General features: G+C 41.5%; 1 protein-coding gene across 1 annotated transcript in view; it reads left to right on the forward strand.

The window, feature by feature from the left end:
* Positions 1-20,480, forward strand: part of CA10 (carbonic anhydrase 10) — a 524,477-nt gene that overhangs the window by 422,128 nt on the left and 81,869 nt on the right. The gene's annotated exons all lie outside the window — the stretch shown is intronic.

Consider the following 20,480-nt stretch of genomic DNA (forward strand, 5'->3'; position numbering starts at 1 on the left):
CTAGTTACTAGAGACACAGAGATTTTTTTCTAAAAAAGAAGAAAAAAAAAAAAAAAAAAAAGCTTTTACCACAGAGAAGTTCAAAGAGTGCTATATTCAAATCATTAAAATATAATGTCACGCTATAATGGAGATGTACAAAGGCCCTGGCAAACTCAAAGGAAGATGTGGTAAATTTTGCTTGAAGGGGTCAAGAGAAGCTTCACAGAGGAGGTGGCCTTTGAACTGGGCTGGGAAGAGAAGCAATGAAGAATAATTTTAAGACCATTAGCTTTGGAGTCAAAGAATCTGAGTTTGTAGCTTCTGCTTTGATAATACTATGTGATCTTGGGATATTACTTGATCTTCGTAAGATACAGTTTAGATACCTCTCAAGGTTATTTTAAAAATTAAGTTGGATTCCGATGTAAGCAACACTGGAAGTACTCAATGATTGACAGACAATGAAGATAAAGGAGGAAATGAGAAATAGCCTGAGCAAAGGTCCCAGGATGCATATCAGGGCAGTATTAGGGAAGTTGCATGTAGATTTCAGCATTTAATCTGTGATCTACTAGTAATGGCTCACAGACAGTGAGGTTTAGGGGTCCTGTGAGTCTCCCTCCTGGATCTGTGGGGGGAGGGGGGGGAACTCTAGGATTGATTAGGGATGTCTGACAAAGGCCCTGTAAGGAATGCTTCCAAGAGTTGCATATTCTGAAGCAGAGATTAGCAAGAAATACGATGAATGCAGGGCAAAAACTCACAATTCAAAAGTAACTGGGCACTGCCCTTCTGAATTAGAGAATATTCAAAATTAGATGAACTCTTTCTTTTAAAAATGTACTTATTTTAAGATTTGTAATTATTTCATCTGTTGACTTACTTGCTCATTTATTTTGTTTGCTGTTATTTCCTCCTCCCCCACTGGACTGTCATATTCCATTACCTATCACAATGCAGCTTCAGAGTAGAAATACTTGTTAAATGAATGAGTGAAAAAATATACTTACCAGGCTAAAATCTTTACATTGTAGAATTCTTTTGTGTTACTTGCTTCTTCACCTTATGATAAGGATCCTTTGTAATGTGAACATGAACTCTATAACTTTGGAGTAAATGAATTTCTAGAATCCTTATGGGAAACATAATAATTTGATCTCCTAGTGTATTAATCTTCCCAGACCTACCCCAGCCCACAGATATCAGGTGCTTCAAAGAATCATCATTTTAAAAGTTACTAGGAGATCTGATGATTAGGTATGTGAAACATTCCCCAATAATATATTATTAAGTGTTCTTAATGTAAAAAGCACTCAGTGAAGAGAGCATTTGAACAGCACAGCAAGTCATAAATAGCTAGGGAGCATCATCAACACATTTACACCTAAGTCCTTGCTCAAACCAACTGAATCAGAGTCTCAGGGTGTGGAGGTCTAGGTATGAGCAATTATAAAACTTTCCTTCTTCAAGCCAAAGTCTTCCTAAAGTATCCCAATTTTCTAAACAAAGAGGACTTAATCAACAAAACCATACTGCACCAAGAAATGGGGAGGGAGCACCTGTTTGTAATTGTCCTCTGGAAATGGCCAAGCTGGCATGCTATCTAGACTGGTGGGTCTTGGAGAACAGCTTTCCAAGCAGGACACACACACACACACACACACACACACACACACACACCCATTCCAAGGCAGCTTTGAGCATTAGCTTCAGCACAAATACAATTATACCCTGCCCTGGGTTGAGTACATCAGTTATATCTCAGATCTATCCAAGCCTCTCAATATGAGTGACCTGTAGACAAACTGGTATGGGTTTAGGTGCAAGAGACTGGAAGTTTGGAGGCTCCAGACCAGTATTATGTGGAAAGTAATTGGACGGGTAGTTGGCCCCTGAGATAATTATTTAAAGGGTTCTAGAGGGCAAGAGAGTTTGGTATCTTCTGTGTGGCATGAGGGAAGGGATACAGGGCCAATGGGTGGAAGCAACACAAATAATTCAGTTAAGTGTAATCAATGTAACCTGGTTCTTTGTACCCTCCATGAATCCCCAACAATAAAAATAAGAAAGAAATATATGTTAAATATATGTTCTAATGATGAGAGCTATCCATGGATAAAATGAGTTTGCCTCTTAAAATAGTGAGTTACCATTGTTGGAATTATTAAACATTGAGCAGAATTTGGTGACTTGATAAAAGCAACTCACATCCCAGTGAGTGAGAGGTCAGGGGGACTGTTAGCTTCAGTGTGCCTTCTGATGCAGAAATTCTACACAATCTATGATTTCCTTATAGAAATTTCCTCCAATCCATTTCCACAGAGGGTTAGCCTCGGTAAAAGCAAATATATCTCGCACCATAGATTATTTTTATGTTGTGCTCCCTTCAAAGCCATCTTTGGCTATCCTTTGAGAGGACCCAAGTAGACATTTTTAGCGACAAAGCATGTGTTTATTTTGTTGACAGTGAATAATCACATTGCCATCTGCCCCATCTATCATTGCTGATCGTGATAAGTCAATTAATGCCAAGCATTTTCCTTGGCACAGTACAACAGTCGTTATCTGAAGAGCTGTAGATTAATTGCAGTCTTGTCTGGTGAGGTTATTGTAATTGATGGTAATCATTTGCTTTGTTTTATAAAACAGTGTGGCTGTATGACACAGCAACTGCATTTTTATAAAAATTATTCATGTCCTACGTGGAGAACTCCTGGGTGCCTTGTTGGGGGGGTGGTGATAAATGAGCATATTTGGGAATTCAAATGTCTCAATTTTCTTTTTTTGAGGATGGAAAATTAACTGTTTTTAATAAGTAAGGCCCTTCGCTTGCTAATCATGCCTAAGTGGTTAGATTAATGTCCAGTAAAAAGTAGGGTATTTATGAAAAGAAGCAAATACATTAGCCAGGCAAAAGATAATATGGGAAAAGAATCGTGCCTGTGGATTAAGTTGCAGTGGTGGGGCTAGATAAGAAGAATCTTTCCATATTTTAGAGAAATCAGACAAATTCCTTTTAAAATCCTTCCTTAAGTTCTTCTTTTCAAAGGGGTAAAGGGGCGCATGGAGAATTGCAGCAGCCAAGCCATGAGATATCTGTGGCCAGATCTTGTTAAATGCACCCAGTGTTCACATGGCTATTTCATTACTGCTGTAAAGTAATGTCAGACGTTTGTTGGACAACATATGTAATGGAAGATGTATTTGAATACACACAAAGCTTTTTGTTGTTGTTGTTGTTGTTTTGCTTTCTATATGGTTAAATTCATTCAGGCATCCATCATGGTGGAAAATTTGCTTGTTAAAGACTTCTGTTATCATTGGAATTAGTTTAACTCATCCTTTGGGTCCACTAAGTTATGTTCCTGTGACTTTCTTTTTTTCCCTACCAATTTCTAAGGAAATTAAAGATTGTGAAACAGATCACTTAAAAATCTTAACTCATGAAAATGTGGATGAATTCCATACCCACAGAAAAGGCAGCATTTTGAAACACAGTTACGCGTTAGCAATCATGTTTTGCTTTGAAAGAATTATAAAGGAAGCTGAGCAAGGCCCTGTCTCTATAAAAAAAATAGAAAATTAGCTGGGCATGGTGGTACATGCCAGTCCCAGCTACTTAGGAGGCTAAGGCAGGAGGATGGCTTGAGCTCAGGAGTTTGAGGCTGTGAGCTGATACCACTGCACTCTACCCAGGGAACAGGGTGCTGAGCACTTCTGCTGAGTACTAGGCTCGGAGCTAGATGGGAGCCAACCCCCAGCTTCGGCCCAGAGAAGCATAAAGTCTACTAAAGGAGTATCATTTTAATAATACAATATAATGTGGATTAGATGTGCAGCTTATTCCAGAAGGGGATTATGAAATGGCTCTCTCTGGGTCATATTAAGGAGAGAACGGGTGAACAGCTGTGCAGCTCCCTCTGAAGGTGGAATAGAAGCACCTTGACCTTTCTCAATTCCAGACTTGGGAGTCTCTGATCTGCTCAGAACACATCTGGGGGAGTGAAAAGTCCATGGCTGTTGCTATGGTAATCTAAAGCAGATCTGTTTAATTAAAAGGGAAGAGTAATAAAACTCATATGTAAAATATGGAAATATGGGGCTTCTCTGTCTCAGCTCTGAATCAAAAAAGAGAAAACAATTACCTCAAAACCAACAACTGCAACTAAACAACAGAAAATGCAGGTTTTGTCCTCTACCAGGAATCAATTATTTGCATCCTTGAGAGACTGGTTTCATTAAAGGAACACAACATTTGTAGGAATGAGCAACTAACACCAAATTGTCCTGAAGCGTGCTGGGGTAGGAAAGTGCTGAGGAGCCCATCCTGAGCGCCAGGACCATGATACACTGAATGGCTGGTGGGGGGATGCTCAGGCTGTGTAATTAGTGCTTTGGGCTTGGCTGGTACCTCCTGGTGGAGATGCTCCAACAGCTGGACTGGAGATCGCGAGGGAGTGAGGACAAGGTGTTTGGGAAGTGCAGGTAGTCAGGCATCACATACGCAAAGCTGCTGTAGTGCTGTGGTAAAACTGCTCCCTGCTCTATGATTGGCAATTCCATCTCCCTCCCCCCATCCACCTCAGCCCCCCATTAGAGCTTCCCAAAGCCCCTCCACTCCTTCCATCCAGGGAATCCTATAGATTCATTTATTATAAGGGTCCACAAACCATACCCTGTGGACCAAAACCAGCTAAGCATGGCTTATATGTTCAAAGGATTATTGATAAGAGAGAGAAAGATCTTATGTGACCTGCAAAAGCCAAACTATTTACTACCTGGCCCTGCCTTTTTATTAACCTCGATCTATCATAATACCCATCACCATGCATTTCATAACTGTGTACTCTCACTTTTATCATAACCATGTTCTTTGTTACTGGGAATTTCTATCTTGATCATTGCTGCATTCACAGCACCTTGTACATCATTTGGCACATGAGGGGGGGTCAATAAATATTTAATGAATGAAGGAATAATTGATAGTGGCAAACCCCTAAGGACAAGAACTTAGTCATCATTGCATGCCACATACCTAGCAGAGTACCAGACATATAGCAAGTGCTCAAGTGATATTTGTGAAATGAGTCATTCAATCACTGAATCAACAACTCAGTCAACCATTAGTGTCCCAAGGAATAAAACCTTATAGGCTTTTTTCTTCCTGGAATTCTAAAGAGCACTGTACTCAATGATTATATAGGAAATACAGAGCCCCTTTTAAATTGAAGATGGAATGTTTTGATAGAGGCTATTCAAAGCATCGAATGCCTTTAGCAACTAAAACAAACTGTGGTATATGTACACCAGGGAATACTATTCAGCCATAAAAAAGATGGAGACTTTACAACCTGGATGGAGTTGAAATACTTTCTTCTTAGTAAAGTATCACATGAATGGAAAAGAGAATATCCAATGTACTCAATACTGATATGAAGCCAGCAGATGATCTAACTCATGCACACATAGAGGAAAAACTGATTTCAATTCAAGTTGTGGAGAGGAGAACCAAGAGGGGAAGGAAAAGGATGGTCATGGTGCTCCCACTTACTGGGCACAATGTAGGGGTGAATGGCACACCTTTGCGGTGCAGTACACACCTACAATGGGGACTCTACCTAACAAATTCAAACATCGGGACTTGGTTGTTTGTACCCTCAGATTAACCTGAAATTAACAAAAAAGAGAAAAAGTGGGTTTTTTTACAGTTATCACTAAGACATGTTCTGGGATTTCTCTGGGAAGGGAATTATGCTTTGAGAAATTCAAATACATTTTTTATGAGGCATCAGCCTTGCCTTATCCTGAAGGTGGCAGAGGGCACAAAAGGATTGAGCCACCAGGTGTTCCCCTGGAGGGACTTCAGATCCACCAGAGGGAGAAGGCACAGGCTGGAGTCAGTTCCTATGCAGTCACACCCATGGGTGGCTGCAGAATCTTACTGCCAACCCCCGGCCACTGTTCACATGCTTCATCATTTCCCGCATCCATGCATCCAGTTCACAAATATTGATCGTGTGCCCCTCACGTGCTACAGTGAATAAAACAGATTGGTAAGGTGCTCACATCCTAGTGGGAGTAGACGGGTAATAATAATAAGCACAATAAATGAGTAAACAAATATACATCAAGTCAGAATATGATCAATACTTTGGGGACAGAAACAGCGCGGTTAGGTATGAGGATGAGGAGCAGAGGGAGGGAATTACAAGTATAAATAGGGTGGCCATTGCAGGCCTCAATGAGAAGATGACATTTGTCAGGTTGTCAGTGGAGACAGTCTGGGGAAGAATATTCCAGCCAGAGGCAATAGCCAGCAGCATGTTTTTGAGGAGAGAGGGAGTGCAAGCCTTCAAGGAATAGCAGAAGTGGCCTGAGCACTTATGCAAGTGGTAGAGTGTGAGGTCAGAGAGGTGAGAGTAGGGCCCAAGGCTCCCACAGACCATGCTCTCTACGTGGACCTCCTAAGACTTCAGATTTTACTCTGAGTAAATTCCAAAGACCAATGACATACATTCTCCCATTTGATCACCAAACACTAGCTCAGTGAAGTTGCTCTTAACGTTACCTCCTTACCTGGGGAAATAAGGCCCAAGACCATCCAGACGGTGAATGACCAAGCTTGGTCTTCTGATTCACAGCACTGCATAGGGTAGGCCAGTGATTTTCAACTGGTATGCCATGACACAGTGGTGTGCCATGCAAAATTTTTAAAAGATAATTGATTAAATTATTTTTTTTTACTTTTTTTTTTTTTTTGGATCAACATAAGTGTGCCATGGAACTTTAGCTATAGGTTCAAGTGTGTTGTTAGATTAAAAAAAAGAAAAAAAGTTGAAAAACACTGTTACAGGCCAAGGTTTATCCATGAACCCAATGCTAAAGATTGCACTGGGCCCTGGGCCAGTAGGAAAATTCCAAGTCTAATAGGCCCCAGGGCCTGCCTTTAAGGAGTCTGTAATCTAGCAGAGGATCCTGTCTTCCCAGTCAGACTGTTAATCCCCTGCAATCTGCAATCACAGAGTACGTTGTACTTTTTAATATCCCCCTATATGCATAGTGGGCACCGGGTTGATATCGCTGAATGAAGAGATTAAATGAGTAATTGAAGATAAAAGAGTGTAGCTTTAAAAGCATCTAAATTATACCTAGTAAATCATGAATAAAATTCTGTAGTCATAATAGCAAACCTAATAAAGTTGATGTCAATATTAACAGAAGGTTTAGAATGTTTATGTTAAAGTATCCACAAATACAAGGTAAGTGAAATTCTTCAGGATACCTGGGAGAAATAATAGAACAATTTAGAGCCTGGGCTGGAAAAATTCACTTAGAGTCTTCTCTTCAGCCCTGGAAATACTCCCAGGATCAGACTAGAGAGCTTGTCTTTGCCAATGCTAGAATCCAAAGTTCTGGATTCCAGGAGCCAGTCCTACCCCAGAGGAGCAGACTGGCCTTCCAGAAGCAAAGCACACAGAAGTCAGGTGGTGGGAGGGCACATTATGACAATGCCAGCCAGCAGATGTTAACTCTGGTCTAAGGATAGGAAGTTTTCCATTTGCACATTTTTATACTTCTTAGAAAGGACAGCCCAGTCAAGTCTTTCTGAAATTTGAGGATTTGGTAAACATAGCAGAGCAGCCTACTGGAGAAGAGAAAAGACTTTGGATCTGAAACAACCAGTGTGGTCATCATCCTGTTGACTCCATAGTTAAGATGCATTATGTTATTTCTTAACACAATAATTAAGAAAGTGCAGTGAAGGCTATGTTAACCAGTTTGATGTAAGTATTTCAAATTGTATATAAAACCAGTACATTGTACCCCATAAATGCATTAATGTGCACAGCTATGATTTAATTTTTTAAAAATGCATTATGTAGGCCAGGTGCAGTGGCTCAGACCTGTAATCCTAGCACTCTGTGAAGCTGAGGTCCGTGGATTGCTTGAGCTCAGGAGTTGGAGACCAGCCTGAGTGAGAGCAAGACCCCATCTCTACTAAAGATAAAAAGACTATCCGGGTGTTGTGTTTTAGTGGGAGCCAGTAATCCCCGTTACTTGGGAGGCTGAGGCAACAGGATCACTTGAGCCCAAAAGTTTGAGGTTGCTGTAAACTTTGATGCCAAGATGCTCTACCAGTGCAACAGAGTGAGACTGTCACAAAAAAATTAAAAGATACAGGCCTGTGCCTGCCAGATGGCATTATGACAGCCACCAGCCTCCTCCACTTGACTCTCATCTCCCCTCTGAAGTTTCATCTAAAGCAGGAAGGGAGGTGTCATGTTATAAAGGTATTAATGACAGGCAGATTATATGACAAAACAATACTAAAGGCATGCATTAACTGGAACTCGATCCGACCCAACTGTCACCATGGAGACCATGGCTGTTAATCACTTCATGAGTATTAAATGAGGCCTTTGGGTAGTTAATAAGTAAGGACTCCACAGTTAGAGTGCTGCTCACAACATTCCCATAAACGAGCTGCATTTTTTAACTCACTTTCAAAGTCACAAGAATATAATCCACTGTATAAAAAGGTTTTAAATGAGAAGGACCTATTCATGGCTACTCTGATGACTCTCAGCAGTTCATGAAAATCGGTAGGGATTCCATGAAAGATGACATCTCCTACTTCAGGGTGTAATCCTAGACTTGGAAAGAGCAAGTCTACTGAAAGCCTCCATCCAAAGTGACAGTGTTAGAGGTCCCTTGAGGTCATCTCTTCCAGTGCACCGACTGGATATACAAAGGAAAAAGTAAATGCCAAAAAGGGCCAGAGACCTGCCTGAGGTCACCAAGATTTAGTGGCAGAATTAGGATTAGAATCCACATATCCTGCCTCTTAATTTGGAATTTTAAATATTTTAAATAACAATTTAAAATTCTATCAAATTCCAGGATTCAAAAGTTTTAAGTCATCTAGTTTAGTTGTCCAGAAAAGCAAGTAGATACCCCAAGAATCAGATTTCCTACATTTGTGAGCAAAGCTCCATCACAAGGACCTTTGTAGGGTCAGCCTGAAGACAGCAAACACATTGGCAGATAATTTTACAAACATGAGCAATGATGTGTGTCCTTGAGGAAAAGGGTCTAGAAGTCACAAAAATAACCCCCTTTCCTAACAGACCATCACCGTGACAGCAAGCCGTAATAGTGCTTGATTGAGAGAAATGTAGACATTAAAAATTGGGAAAATGAAAAATGAAGTGCCTTAAAGATGCTTCCTTGGTCTCAATATGAAAAGGCAACCATACTATTGCATTAAGAAGCCAAGAATACAAGCAATGCTTTTGTGCAATTCGAATCCCCTCGCCCACACTCCCCAATCATCCTCCAGAACCGCTCAGTAATATTAAATCTGAGTAATCTAGATAATAATATTGCAAAATTAAATCATTAGATGTCTAGCCACTCCATGGATGTGCTGCTCTACAATTCAAAATAAAGCCGTTTAAAACCCCCGGATTCATTTGCTCTGACGTATCGATAAACTTTTGCTGAAACAAAGCTAATCATCTCAATGGTGCTGACTTAATTGCTCACCAGTTGACAGATAATAAACAGACCTGAGGATTAAAATATGAACTAATTACTGTACTCAATTCCATTTACTTGATTTCATGTTCCATTAATTTTCTTTTTTGCATCATTTCGGGTAGAAGCCTTGGATTTATGATTGCCCCAAGTGAATTATGCCACTTAGTTGCCTGTGGCATGCTCATCTTCAGAAATGGTTGGAAAGGGCAGAATTCTGGGCTGTAAATATGTAGCCGAAGCAGCCTAGGATATAGTAAGTGGAGGTAATTATCCACTCCCAAATACCAGCCAGAATCAGCCTCTATAAATCTATCCCCAACTCAGCAGTAAAAGGGCAATAGTAGGGCTACTCTCATGATTATTCATTGGATCTGCTTGTTAGAGGCAATCTCCAGAAGTGGTCCTGGAAGGAGGCTATCGGGAAGCAGGGACAGGCCATCCTCCAAGGGAAAGGCCATTTGACTAAGAGTCAGGTGCTTGGGCCATCAGAGGGCAACATTTTTGACCTACGAGATCTCTGCCTCTCTGCCACTTACTAGCTATGCCATCTTGCTAAAAGCAGAAGTGTGGCAAATCACTTAGCTTTTTTGAGCCTTTTTAACTGTGAAATGGGCTAATAATGCTTGTTCTATGTATGTTATAGGGGAATTGCTCAGTGCAAAACGACTTTCCCGCAATAGGGCTTTTTAAGCCATTAAGGGCTATACAAGTCAGTTATTGGCCATCTCAACCACCTTGCAGATAAGACATGTTAGGATAATGATAATGAAGGAATAGGAAGACTATTGCCAGCAGCTATAATTTACTGAGCATGTAGCATGTCCCAGGCATTGTGCTTAGAGCAGGGATCCTCAAACTGCAGCTTGCGGGCCACATGAGGCGGTGTGATTGATTGTATTTGTTCTTGTTTTGTTTTTTTACTTCAAAATAAGATACGTGCAGTGTGCATAGGAATTTGTTCATAGTTTTTTTTTTTAAACTATAGTTCGGCCCTCCAACGGTCTGAGGGACAGTGAATTGGCCCCCTATTTAAAAAAGTTTGAGGACGCCTGGCTTAGAGCCTTATCACACCCAATCCTCATGACAAACTTGTGACCTAGCACTTATTGGCACAATTTTATATATGAGGAAAAGAAACTTGGAGAGGTTAAAGAACCTGCCTTCAATCACATGGAGAGTACAAGGAAGAGAACTCAGGTCTCTGGCTCCAGCTATGCACTGGGTGACTGTAGACCAGTCACTTCAACTCTTTGGCTTTGCCTCTCGGTCAGTGATTTTCACGGTGGTGTGCCGTCCATGGCACACTAGTGTGCTGTGGGAGGATCTTAGATGTGTCATTTCAAATGTTTAAAGATCATTATTTTCAAAAGACATTCCAAGCACAGTAATTATATTCTTTTTTTAACTCTTTTTTTTTTTTTTATCAACATAATTTAAGTGTGCCATGGAATTTAACTATAGGTTCAAGTGTGCCGTGAGATTAAAAAAAGATTGAAAAGCACTGGTCTAGACAGATGGCTGCTCGATCACAGGTTAGGTCTTTTCTCTATAATCCTAAGTGCCCTCTTATGTTATATGAGATGATCTTTCAGCTCTTCCTGGTTCTACATTGGCTGTAAGAACAGTCTGCACTTTTTCAGGGGGTAAAGTAAGATAGGAGTCCATTTCTCCAAGAGGCACAGTGGTAATGTAAAATGCAGCACAGCATCATTCTGTATGTCTGCTAAGAACCACAGCTTCATTCCCCTTCCCCTCCCAGACAGACAGCAACTGGGAAGTTACACACAGATGTAGTTCCATTTTTTTCTCTCTCTTTTTTCAACTATGATAAGCCAGGGATTCTGTATCTGTAGATTTGTGTATAAACACATCTATTTGCCTCCGCAAAGCATGAGAAACTATATTCCTTAGTCTTGGAGGTAGCTTGGGTAAATTCATTATCTTGTTTTGGATCAATTTGCTGAGCCAGAAATTTCTGGATTCAGCCTTGGAAATGAATCCTGCAGGAGCTATTTGGCAAAATGAGCTTAGCCAGGAGGCTTTCAATTATGCTCCCAGCCAGAAAAAAAGGGGGAAGACCTAGGGGCCACGGGATATCCGCATCAGGACCTAATGTCCCTGCACCAGTTTTTCAAAGCAAAACTTGTGTCTGCTTCAGGAAAGACTAATTGTGTGTGGACCTAAATGGCCACCTCAGAACAGCTGCTGTTTTTGTAAGGTTCTCTGTGAGGGGTCAAGTTTTTCCTGCATATTGCACCTGGTTCTTTAGGGCTGATGTTTTCCCCTTCCCCGGGTGAGAAGCCATGGCCTACTCTCATGAGCAGCTACAGAGCTAAAAATCGGTGAAATTATGCATGCCTGTGTTTGAATCCTGGCTGTATCAGCTGTGACCCTGGGCGAGTTGCTCACCTCTCTTCTGCCTCGGTTTCCTCATTAATGAGATAAGAACAAGTGATGCTCATACGACAGGGTGGTTCCCCAAGATTTACTAAGGTATAGTTTACATACAAAAACAACTCAGCAAATTAAACTGTACAGTTTGATGCATTGTCACAAAAATATAGTTGTATGACCCCAGCACAATGATCTGGAATACTTTCATCACCCCCCAAACATTCCCACGTCCTTCTGTCATCAATCCCCTCCCACCCTGGGCCCTAGAAACCACTGATCTGCTCTGACTGTATTTGCATTTCTTGAATTTTCCATCAGTGGACTCATATAGTACACAGCCTCTTTTGTTTTACTTTTGTAGTTGTCCTACAGTAAAAATTAACTTGTTTTTTTTTCTTTTGGTGTGCAGTTCTCTATAACACGTGTAGATTTGGATAACCATCATCACAATCAGCACACAGAACAATTCCACCCTAGACAGTTCCTTGAAGGATTAAGAGGATCAATATCTGAAAAGTGCTCAAAACAGTACCTTGCACGTGAGAGCTCCAAAGTGGTCATTTTTATTAGCATCGACATGCTTCTTTGAGCTCCATCCCCCAGGGTCAGCACATCTAGCCTCCATCCACATCTAAAAAGCATCCACAGTGGTGTCTGTGCAGGAAGTGAAATTCTTAAAATTGACATCTACACTTGTGAGTTGGTTCCAAATCCCTTTGCTCTAAGATGGGTCTGGGGCCTTTTGCGGATTGCGGTTTCCTTGTCAATGTCAGTGCTTCCTGCAGTAGGGCTTCCTAGAGCCAGAGCCTTCTTCTTTAAAGAAGGTGCCATCCACTGGCTAGGCTATCTGTTTTCAAGGACCTTGTCTTGATATTTATTCACTGCTATGGTTTGACTATGTCGCCTCCAAAAATCAATTTGATAGTAAGGAAAGGTGGCGTCTTTAAGAGTAATAGCTGCCAGGGCTCTTCTCTCCTGAATAGGATTAAACTTCTTCTATTTTATTTAATTTCTAAATATTATGCAGGTCCATGTTTTGGTTACATCAATTGCTTTTGTACAGTTTGAGCTGAAGTTATAAGTGTGCCTACCTCCCAGATAGTGTGCATTGTACCTGCTAGGTGTGAGTTTCCCCCTCCTCTCCTCCCCCTCCCAGCTGCTTGCTTTCTGTTGAGTTTTACTACCAAATGTACACGTGGGTCTTGATTGATTAGTTTCAGTTATGATAGTGGGTACATGTGGCGTTTGTTTTTTCATTGTTGCAATACTTCACTTAGAAGAATGGTGTCTAAGTTCCATGCAGATTGTTACAAAAGGTATTAATTCACCGTTTTTTATGTGCTGTGTAGTACTCCGTGGCACACATGTACCCATCGTGTACGGACAGGCACTTGGGTTGATTCCACATCTTTGCAAATGTAAATTGTGCTGCAAATAACTAGTCAAGGGCATGTGACTTTGTGATAAAATGGCTTTTTTTTCCTTTTGGTAAATACCCAATAGTGGGATCACTGGATCAGATAGTAGGACTATTTTTAGTTGTTTGGATTAAGGCTCTTATAGAAGAGGCTTTTTGCAGCCTTTGGCCAGCTTGCCCTTCTGCCCTTTACCATGTGAGGATGCTGCATTTCTCCCCTCTGGAAAATACAGCCTTCATCAGACAACTGAATATGCTGGTTCCTTGATCTTGAACTTGCTAGCTTCCAGAACTATGAAAAATAATCTTCCATTCTTTCTAAATGACCCAGTGTCGGGCATTCTGGTGTAGCAGCACAAGAGAACTAAGACATTTGGGCCTGCACAGGACAGTCCAGCCCCTACTAACACCAGTTTAGGATTTGGGGGGAAACTCATTAGGTTGAGGTCCTGCAAGGAAGTACCCTCCTCACCCTGGCCTCCAGGTGGCACCCTTCCCTATCCCTGGATGGCACCTCAGTCTTGCAAAAGGTTCCAGCAAATTGAGTATTTCCCCATTCCCTTGAATCTGAGGTAAAGCCTATAGCTGTGTAGCTAGGATAATCCCCTACCATGGTTTGGGTGACATAGTTGAGGGTGACACCAGTTAGTCCTGGAGTAATTATAAAAGCACTTCTTCACACTGTCAAAAGCACCCTGGTTTGCACGGTAGATTGTATTATCACCCTAGGTCTGGATGACCTTAGGCAAGCCACTTAATCTGTCTGGATCTTGTTCTCTCATCCAGAAAATGAAAGGACTGGAGTAGCTCAATCAGGCCCTTCCAGTGCCAAGAGGCCTGTGGACATAAATCTTCTTGTGCAAATGTATCATCATATATAAACACTGACTGAGGGAGCATGGTGCTATCTGGAGAGTCAGGAGCACTGACATGTAATAAAATCTTTATACTGGAGAGGCTCCCCCAAAGATCAAGTATACACTTCGTAAGTAGCCACCCTCACTCATACCTCCTTCAAGGTAAAATCTTGGGGAATTAAATCGTTTCATATGACACCAAAAATTAAAGCTCAGATTGTTCTGCTCACTGGGGTATGTGACCTTTTCTTGTTATGATGCTTATACTATTGAACCTCCTTCTCCTGTCCCTGCTGGCATCACCATACCAATAGCACAGACACACACATGTGCGCATATACAGACACATGCATGTGCACACACACGCCTGCACATGCACACACTTCAATCATTCAGCCACCTCCTGGGTAAAACGCCCCACGGTTAATAAGGCATTCTACTAGAGACTGTGTGTTCCCCTTAAACCATTTTTGTTTTGTATATTTTAATTACAAGTTAAACGATCTCTCTGCACAGAGCACCCCTAGGAAGAAACCCCAGGAATTATCATCATCCACTCAGGCTTTGTTTCAATTCTGGTCTTTAGAGAACCACAACAGCAAGAAGATTCTGTCACCTTCAACTCCTCCAGCTAATCCCTATTGATGTCGGCATTTAGCCTCCTTTGCCATCAAACAAAAGGCAAAGTGTTTCTGCTCCAAAAAGCAGTTGCAGGCTTTGCTTTAGAAACCTCCGGGGCATCCAAACACTCAGTCCCACAAAGCTCTGGTGCAGCTTCTGGAGTATTCATTTAGCTTGATTTACATTACTTGAATTTTCTTAGGGGTGTCTTTACTAGCTGGAGGGTGATTTCTTTTTTCCCTCTTAATTAAAGAACACGTTGATTCCAAAGCACTCAGAACAAAGCCAGCCCCTTCCATCCCTGATGCCTCTTGTCCGGTCCTGTTCCTCTTTCTTCTGAGTGCATTTTACCTTATCACTGCTCCTGCCTTCTCAAACCGGAAATGAGACAGGATTCTGGCAAGACGTGTCTTCCAGTGGAACCAGCCAGCTCTGGGTTCCAATTTATTCAATTTCCTGGAGCACACGGCAATTTGGGGAGGACCAGGGAGTGTTGTCTCTAGCTCATGGTTAGGGAAGCAGTATCCAGTTAGTGCAATAAGTAAGTGAGGTGATAGTTATCCAGTTATTTGACCAGGTTGATTTAAGCGTTCCACGTGGTAAAACAAATCATCACATGGTACCCCATAAATGTATATAGTTATGATTTAATAAAAAATTAAATTAAAAAGAATTCATGGAACTGAGCTAAGAACTACACTAGCCTACGACTGTCTGGATGAATGAAGCCTGCCACTGTCCTCTGGGAGCTCAAGTTCCTTAGGGCATCTTAGAGAAAGTGCTTTGGGGTGCAAATAACAGAAACTCACTCAAATGGGGTTACGCTGTGAGGCGAATTTTCTGACAGGACTTTGGGATATGTCATAGGACTCAAGGGCAGCTAGGCCCATGGAGGAACTGGGAGCTGGAACTAAAGCAAGATCACAGTGCAGAACTGAACCACTGCTCTCCCCTTCCCCATCTCCACATGCTGCCTTCCCTCATTTTCTCCACCAGCTATGGATTCTTGAATTCTCTGTGCTCGAGGAAGGCAGAAATAGCCCCCCTTTCAGCTCCCAAGTTATGTCTGTTTGGATTAAGATCTTCCTGGATTGACTGGGTCTTCCCCCATTCCACCTTCTTCCAAGAAGAGATTTGATTTTCCCAGCTTAGATCAGACATTCCCTGTGACCCATTCAGCTATCCATGTGAGAGGAGATCATGGAGGTAAATGGGTCTCAGTTACCTACCTGTAGAGTAGGGAGCACAGTTATCTGGAGAAGGCAGGTGCCACAAGCTATGCAAACAGCCCAAAAGATGCCTACTGTGTTGAGGAAGACACACAGTCCCAATCTGATCAGGCAGACAAAATCCACAAGCTCAAGTGCTATCAACACTTCTGACTCAGATCTGGGGGTTGGAGAAGGCTTTCTGACATCTCAAAAGAGAAGTACTACATATGAATAGCTGAAATAGGATGATTGCATCCCAGACAAATAGGAATATCACACCTTAATGGAAAGACTCACTGCAGGCGACCCATAATGTGCACTCAAAGAATTTAGCATCTCGAAATTGAGTGTTACAACAATCTTACTCAACATTGGGACATCAGTGGCCTGTCACAGCCTTGTCACTTGTCTTCCTGGCTACTAGTATTGTTGTCTCTCTCTCCTTCCATTCTGCCAACCCATGCATCTCATTGGCAGGCTTGAGATGCCTAGGGTTTAGCATTAAGCAAACATACATTTGAACACCAGCTCTTCCCACCTACTGTGTGCCCTTCCACAAGTTATTTAGGATTTCTCAAGTGAGAAAAATGGTAGCAATAATAATATCAACCTAAGAGGGCTGCTGTATGGATAAGATGAGATAGTGTGAGGTAAAGAACCTGGGCTCTGAGTCCAGCACAGAGTTGGTTTTGAGAATGTTTTCTTCTAGCTTCTTCCCTTTCTACTTTCTTCTCCTGTGGTAAACTGATGAGATGTCATAGATTTTTAAAATGCACATATTAAAATAGGTGGTCTAATGTAGGAACAGAATATTTCCACCAATTAAAAAAAATTACTGACATTATCAATGCTCTCACCTCTTATCTCATTGTAAGTTTCCAGAACTCAGGGGGAAACAAAGAAAAGAAAAGGAATTTTATTCTCAATTACTCATTGAGTGGGATCCATCTTCACTTCCTTGGTATTAAGTCTGTTAGGTGTGAGCCATCCTATGCAGCCAATATTCCTAGGTCTCTGTTATCCACCTCAGTAGGGACCCTCTTATCTGGGACAGGTGATCAGTCTATAACAACTGTGTCTGGTAATCTGTCCCTTCCTTAGCACTAAAACAACCCAAGGTCTTATTTTGTCCCTTGTGTTGACTTACCTTCATAAGAGACCCAAATATAAGACACTTTCCGAAAACCTTTTTAATATCTAAGTCCAAGATATCCCCACTGGGATAGTTTTCCCATTATTCATGTTTTGAAAAATGTCAACAGGTTAGAAACATACAGCTTTCTTGGGCAGAGGCTGAGCTTACTCAACATTGCAGGTTATAGTATTTAATTTTCATGCTCGTTTTAATTAAAAGAAAAGTTCAGTTACAGCAGACCTTTAATATCGAAGATGCATTTTTTTTCATACTGGCATGTATTTGATTTTTAAAGAAAAAAAATTGTTTGACTTAAGAGCTGGGGGTCAGGGTTAAATTTGCAAAACAGCTACTTCTTTAGCTGTGGTATGACTTTAGTTATTGCAAATACACACTAATCCTTTTAACCTCCCTTAAGTCCCTGTTTTGTTTTGTTTTTTCTAGCCATATTTATAAGACTTTTCTAACAGGAAATCATGGCCAAAAGGTTTAATGAAAGAATCCAACTCAAGAAAATAGATTCCTGTATCACAAGTGTTTGACAAAGTTTGACCACTGCATCTAATACCTTCCTCATCAAGGAAACAGAAGAATGACTAATCCAGAATGATAAATAATCCCCTAAACTCTGTGTAATGAATTAAATGATTACTCCTAGACTCATATTTGAGTTACTGCTGATGTTTCCTAGGTACTGGGGCACCCTCTTGCTCCCTGGATCTAGAGGATTTGTGTGTGTATTATAGGTTTAAGGTGATATAGAAAAAAGGTAGATTAAGCAGCTGCTTGGGTGCCAGAGGAGAAGGCATGCTGCTGTTTTTTGTGAGAATTTCAAAGTAGGCATCACTGGAAAGATGGTATTTGAGTAAAGCGTAAAGTAAGTGGGAGACATGACCGTGAAGGTAGGTGAAAGTGATAGCAGACCTTTAATATTAAAGGTGCATTTTTTTTCATGCTGGCATGTATTTGATTTTTAAAGGAAAAATCATTTATTTGACTAGTCAAACACTAGTCAGGTGATAGGCACAGCTGTAACTCTGAGCACTTTCCCAACAGAGAGCAGCCGTTGCCAAAGCCTGACTGCCTCGTGTACCTAGAGTGTTTGAGGGACAGAAGGAGGTTAGTGGGGCCAGAGGCCAGATGGAGGGGAGACTGTCCGGGCTGCGTGGGTCAGGGTCAGGACTTTGACTTTCCCTCTGACCGGCTGGAGTCATCAGAGGATTCTGGGCAGGGGAAGGCACAGTCTGATAATACCAAGTTCATTTCTATACTAAAGCTGTTTTCTGTCCCTAGAACACTCTTCCCCCTGGTCTTTTCATGGCAGACTCCTCACTAGTATGATCTCAGTCAAAACCATCCCTAACCACCCAGTTACTCACAATCACATCACCTCAGTTTAGTTCTCAGCTCAACACCCAACTGATCATTTTTCTTGTTTATTTATCCATTTACTTATGTATTTTTTTCTATCTCCTTTCACTAAAAGCAAGCTCTACCAATTCCAGTCCTTTTGAGTGTGGAAGGGACTTAGTGACTCCCTTCCAAAGAATGGCAAATAGAAAGGGGGAAGTAACTCTACAAGGGAGGAGCCTGGCAGACACCACCTGGCCCAGGTGATCAGCGTTACCTTCACCGGTCCAGCATGTGGATATCACGTGTCCCTGATACTAGGGGGTGAGAAAGGCACTGTGATGCGTCCCCAGAATCCACAAGGCCAGGGTAATGGTGAGAGAGCATCAGACAAATACCAACTACGAGACAGTCTAGAAAATATCTGACCAGCATGCTTCAAAAGTGTGAAAATCATCAAAAACAAGGGAAGACTGAGCGACTCTCACAGATTGGAGGAGACTCGGGAGAGATGAGAACTTGATGTTTGTGAGATCCCAGATTGGATGGGGCGGGGGGGAGGTGTACAGAATAGTGGAATCTACATAGTCTGTAGTTGAGCTCATGGTGTTGTGTAATGTTAATTTCTTAGTTTCGATAAAAGCAACGCAGGGTTACGTAAGATGTTTGCCTCAAGGGAAGATGCATGAAAGGTACACACAGACTTCCCACGTTGTCTCAACAGCTCTCCGTGAACCCAGAATTGCTTCCCAAGAAAAGTCTTGTTAAAAAAACAAAACAAGTTCTGCCACACTGGGGACATTTTCTGTTTTCTTTTTCACTGTTTACGATGGTAATAGGCACTCTGAATATTTGACAAATAAATGGGATGAAGTGTTCCCAAGAATGGAAAAACAAACACCACATATACTTTCTAATAATTTGGAACTAATCGATGGGCACACGGGAGCCACAGAGAAGTAAAAATTGCTGGCAATCAAGCATCAGAGAGGAGGAGGAGCAGAGGGGTTAAAACTAACCTAACAGGTACCATGAACACTAGTCAGGTGACAGGCGCAGCTGTAACTCTGACCAAAGCATTATAAAAGCTATCTGTGGGGTGGTGCTTGTGGCTCAGTGGATAGGGCGCCAGCCCCATATACCCAGGATGGCAGGTTCAAACCTGGCCCCAGCCAAATTGCAAAAAAAAAAAAAAAAAAGGCATTGTGGCAGGTGCCTGTAGTCCCAGCTACTCAGGAGGCTAAGGCAAGAGAATCGCCTAAGCTCAGGAGTTAGAGGTTGCTGTGAGCTGTGTGTCGCCATGGCACTCTACTGAGGGTGATAAAGTGAGATTCTGTCTCTACAAAAAAAATAATAATAATAATAAAAGCTATCTGTGTAACAAAAACATTTGTACCACCTTAATATTTTGAACTTATAAATAAAGGGAAGAACAGCCAGTAAACTCAATCATGACATTTTACAAACATTAATAAAACAAGTAAAGTGCTTTGCCAAGTTCAAAGTAGGTTGCAAGTACCTGTTTACAAATATAAGGAAATATTATTTTCTCATTTCATTTATTAAAATGGGAAACAACAGCCTACTTCCTGAGGCACAGCTACAAAAAGTGGCAGCTTAGCCCAGGACCAGTGTACGCTGTTGTAAGTGGCTTGCCACTTCTGGGTAGCACTGACGTGCAGCCATCTCTGTTCATAAAGGTCTTCTGAATCAAAAGCTCTGAGACAAGAAAAATTTCAGTTACATGTAAAAATAAAATCATCTTATTAATCTGGGTTCATTAAAAATGTGTGGGATATAGCTCCTACTCCACAGCTGATGAGTGCTCTGAAAACATTTGCCAAAGACCAGGAAGACCTTTCTTCCTGAAGAACTATAAATGAAAGTGAGAGGTAATATCCACTCCTCTCCCCTTCCCACCTTCCTCCTAAATGCCAACCACTCTATGAAAGGTGTCCTTAGAGCCCTAAGGT

This window comes from Nycticebus coucang, chromosome 18, assembly GCF_027406575.1.
Source record: "Nycticebus coucang isolate mNycCou1 chromosome 18, mNycCou1.pri, whole genome shotgun sequence".
Lineage (NCBI taxonomy): Eukaryota > Metazoa > Chordata > Mammalia > Primates > Lorisidae > Nycticebus > Nycticebus coucang.